The following is a 5000-nucleotide window of genomic DNA, read 5'->3' on the forward strand; positions in this document are numbered from 1 at the left end:
CGTATTGTGCCTTAACCTAACCCGTGTTGTGCCTTAACCTAACCCGTGTTGTACCTTAACCTAACCCGTGTTGTACCTTAACCTAACCCGTGTTGTACCTTAACCTAACCCGTGTTGTACCTTAACCTAACCCGTGTTGTACCTTAACCTAACCCGTGTTGTACCTTAACCTAACCCGTGTTGTACCTTAACCTAACCCGTGTTGTACCTTAACCTAACCCGTGTTGTGCCTTAACCTAACCTATGTTGCGCCTTAACCTAACCTATGTTGCGCCTTAACCTAACCTATGTTGCGCCTTAACCTAACCTATGTTGCGCCTTAACCTAACCCATATTGTACCTTAACCTAACCCATATTGTACCTTAACCTAACCCATATTGTACCTTAACCTAACCCATGTTGCGCCTTAACCTAACCTATGTTGCGCCTTAACCTAACCCATGTTGCGCCTTAACCTAACCCATGTTGCGCCTTAACCTAACCCATGTTGCGCCTTAACCTAACCCATGTTGCGCCTTAACCTAACCCATGTTGCGCCTTAACCTAACCCATGTTGCGCCTTAACCTAACCCATGTTGCGCCTTAACCTAACCCATGTTGCGCCTTAACCTAACCCATGTTGCGCCTTAACCTAACCCATGTTGCGCCTTAACCTAACCCATGTTGCGCCTTAACCTAACCCATGTTGCGCCTTAACCTAACCCATGTTGCGCCTTAACCTAAACCATGTTGCGCCTCAACCTAACCTATGTTGCGCCTCAACCCAACACACGTTGGGCCTCAACCCAACACACGTTGGGCCTCAACCCAACACACGTTGGGCCTTAACCCAACACACGTTGGGCCTTAACCCAACACACGTTGGGCCTTAACCCAACACACGTTGGGCCTTAACCCAACACACGTTGGGCCTTAACCCAACACACGTTGGGCCTTAACCCAACACACGTTGGGCCTTAACCCAACACACGTTGGGCCTTAACCCAACACACGTTGGGCCTTAACCCAACACACGTTGGGCCTTAACCCAACACACGTTGGGCCTTAACCCAACACACGTTGGGCCTTAACCCAACACACGTTGGGCCTTAACCCAACACACGTTGGGCCTTAACCCAACACACGTTGGGCCTTAACCCAACACACGTTGGGCCTTAACCCAACACACGTTGGGCCTTAACCCAACACACGTTGGGCCTTAACCCAACACACGTTGGGCCTTAACCCAACACACGTTGGGCCTTAACCCAACACACGTTGGGCCTTAACCCAACACACGTTGGGCCTTAACCTGCTCTGTAATTGTCATACGACGCGTTAAATTAGTGTAGTGTTGCCTAACTGCAACCCCCGCAATATAGTTTGCTACTCGCACTGCCCGGTCCCCAGAGTATCGCTTCATGTGAAACACCTTGCAGCTATACACTGTAATGCGGATGGCAGTAGGACGTACATGCTCAATGCCCTTCGCAGTTGTTCATTGGCATTCGCATGGCGAAGCACAGCCTACGTTGTGGTACGGCTTGTGTCAACTGTCCGCTGATGTTGTACGTCCAAATCACACACTGTACTGCACATTGGTCCTCATGTACTGAATGATACATCGTGGTACATGTGTGACCGTACCACGACTGCGCCAACAACGGCGAACCATACGGTCCAAATATTGTGCACTCAGCTACGTGTCGTCTCCCTATAAGAGCTGGATTGCAGTATGGTATGCCGTGGATGGCGATCAGCATGAGCCGTCTGTTGATGTAGTGGCGCGTGTTGTCAGACGTAGTCGTCTCCTCTCACACACCGTGATAGCATGGTGCACTGCGTTCCACATCTGCGACATGCGACAGAGGCCGGTTGACAGTCGTTCGCGCAATGGACATCGCATACGTACGGGGGCCACCTTCCACGTGTTCGCGAAGCGTGCACATGTTGTTGCGTGTATGTGGGCAGACATAGTGTGTCGTGACACCTGACACAGGCATGCAACAATCGTTGAATTTGCAAATGGCGATGGACGTCTACGTTTGCTGGTGACGTTACGCAAATGAACAACTGGTAAACCGTTGTGGTGCGGTTGTTCTCGCTAGAGGTGAATCAGTGATGGCGACGATCGGTTGAGCTACCAACCGGTTGTTTCAGCGATACCCACCATGCCCACGAACGTGAATGGCATGTGGGTGTGAAGCGATACGCGGCGGTGGCTGGGTGGGACCGTCCCCGGCCGGTGAGGGGGGGCCTCCCGGCGTGCTGGCCGCGCGGTGCGTGGGCGCACGCGCTACAGCCGGCTGGTGGGGGCGGCCAGTGGCAGGCGCGCCGGCCGACGGAGGCGGCAGGCGGCGCAGCTGCGCGCCGGCGCACCCTGCACGCGGCGCCGTGCGGCCAAAGTAGGTCCTCGCGGGCCCGGTGCGAAGCGCGGTGGACATCTGCAGTGTGCTGGTCCGATTGAGGACTGTGTGCGCTGAGGATGCGCCGCCGCCCGGCGCTCGGCGCCGCGACGCCGTCTGCTGCTCGGTCGCCTCTGCGGTTCTCGCAGGTGGATTGTATCGCAGCTGTGCGGACGTGTTGGCGCGTGCGCTGTGCTGGGAGAGTTCGCTTCGGCACCCAAGTGGGGCTTTTGTCCTTCTGTGGCGCTGGCGTTGGAGCTGCCGGCCACCGTAGGTGGCGCGTGTTGTCTCCCGCCGGCAATGCCACGACAGCACGCTCCCGGGCCTCTGTCGGCAGCGGCAAGCTCAGTTGGGAGCACGGGTGGTCGCACCTAAAGCGTCTACTCGCCAAACTCCGGGCGATTGCGCCACTCTCGAACCCGACCAAGTACTTAGGACGGCGCTGCGCGCCGCCGGGACCTGAGAGGGTTTCGAGGTGTATTGTGCAGGGGAGCTCAGCCTCCTCCTGTTTGCAGAATAATTGAGCGGACGCTTGCGTGTTCGCGCGGGCCCCCGGGACACACTCCCGGGCGGCCGGCTGCTCAGCTCTAGTTGACGCAGCTCCCTGGTTGATCCTGCCAGTAGTCATATGCTTGTCTCAAAGATTAAGCCATGCATGTCTCAGTACAAGCCGCATTAAGGTGAAACCGCGAATGGCTCATTAAATCAGTTATGGTTCCTTAGATCGTACCCACGTTACTTGGATAACTGTGGTAATTCTAGAGCTAATATATGCAAACAGAGTCATAAAAGATTTCACCTGCCACCTGCTCTTATCAAATTATATCACAATAGCATTCTTTCATCAATAGTAGGTTATGCGTGTGGGGTCTGGGCCCACAGACTCACGAGGGTGATGCCGGCCATGGCCGTGAGAAGAGTGCAAAGAAACATGATAATGCGGTCCGTAGGTGCCTACAGAACGACACCTGGGGGGGCTCTATTGGTGTTAATGGGATTATGCCCGTTAGATATAAAAATAAGGGAACAGGCCGCATGGTACTGGGTGACTAAGGGTAAAACAGATAAGACAAGGGAAATATTAGGGGTCCAGGTAGGAAACAAACCTGCCATAAAGATAAGAGGGGAAGAGTTATGGCAAATATCTTGGGAGAACGAAGAAGCTGGCAGGAGGGTCTTTCAGTTGCTGCCAAACATCAGGGAACGACTTGGGATGACCTACTTCGAGCCAAGCAGGGGACTATTGCACTTTCTCACGGGACATGGACCATATCCGACATACTTATGTCGGTTTGGAAAAAGAGCTACACCAGCGTGTGACTGTGGTGCTCAGGACGGAACACCGGAACACATCATATACAACTGCCCGTTATATGATGATGTGGCGCATGACCTGCGATCGCAATTACCAGATCACGACACTTATGCCCTGATACGACGTGCCGATACCTTTAGTATCCTTAATAAATTGGCAAACGAGGTATCACATAAGGTTTTGCGAGAATTCCTAAGAAATCAAGAAAGATGATATCAACCCGGATTAGACCAAGATGTACTCGCCATACCGCCGGGTGCGGAGCAGGCCAGTCTCCATTGACTGGAATCCGCCGCACTACTGGACCAGGACAGCGAGTGCATCACCCACCAGGCTACGACAATTGCACTCAACTTAGACTTAGAACCATCATTATTAGTAGTAGTAAATTTAGAACACTAACAACACTAACAAATAGGGACTGCAGCGAAAAAACAGACTTGGCCAGCCCAGTGCCAGGGGCACGCTCACATGGGTTTAGCTCAGTGAGCAGGCCTCACAATAGTAGGTTTGTAATACCAACTGGCACACCTGTAATCGCTGCAGAATATAACAGAATAGTAGGATAGTCTAGCAGATTAACCTTGTCCATAAGTTAGCCAGTTGAAATACTAAAAAGTAGAACTTGCTGTATGTAGAAGTAGTATAATACATAGACCCACTAATTATTAAGGTGGTGGGTTATCTTTTGTATTATTATAAAGTTGTAATGTATTGTGTTAATAAAGTTTTTTTTTTTTTTTTTTTTTTTTTTTTTTTTTTTTTTTTTTTTTTTTTTAAAAAAAAAAAAAAAAAAAAAAAAAAAAACAGAGTCCCGACCAGAGATGGAAGGGACGCTTTTATTAGATCAAAACCAATCGGTCGGCTCGTCCGGTCCGTTTGCCTTGGTGACTCTGAATAACTTTGGGCTGATCGCACGGTCCTCGTACCGGCGACGCATCTTTCAAATGTCTGCCTTATCAACTGTCGATGGTAGGTTCTGCGCCTACCATGGTTGTAACGGGTAACGGGGAATCAGGGTTCGATTCCGGAGAGGGAGCCTGAGAAACGGCTACCACATCCAAGGAAGGCAGCAGGCGCGCAAATTACCCACTCCCGGCACGGGGAGGTAGTGACGAAAAATAACGATACGGGACTCATCCGAGGCCCCGTAATCGGAATGAGTACACTTTAAATCCTTTAACGAGTATCTATTGGAGGGCAAGTCTGGTGCCAGCAGCCGCGGTAATTCCAGCTCCAATAGCGTATATTAAAGTTGTTGCGGTTAAAAAGCTCGTAGTTGGATTTGTGTCCCACGCTG

The 5000-nt window shown here is 51.5% G+C and overlaps 1 pseudogene; it reads left to right on the forward strand.

Annotated features, from left to right (window-relative positions):
- Positions 1–2986: 2986 nt before the first annotated feature.
- LOC124584221 overlaps positions 2987–5000 on the forward strand; it is a 3254-nt pseudogene continuing 1240 nt past the window's right edge.

This window comes from Schistocerca americana, unplaced genomic scaffold (genome assembly GCF_021461395.2).
Source record: "Schistocerca americana isolate TAMUIC-IGC-003095 unplaced genomic scaffold, iqSchAmer2.1 HiC_scaffold_47, whole genome shotgun sequence".
In the NCBI taxonomy this organism is placed as follows: Eukaryota; Metazoa; Arthropoda; class Insecta; order Orthoptera; family Acrididae; genus Schistocerca; species Schistocerca americana.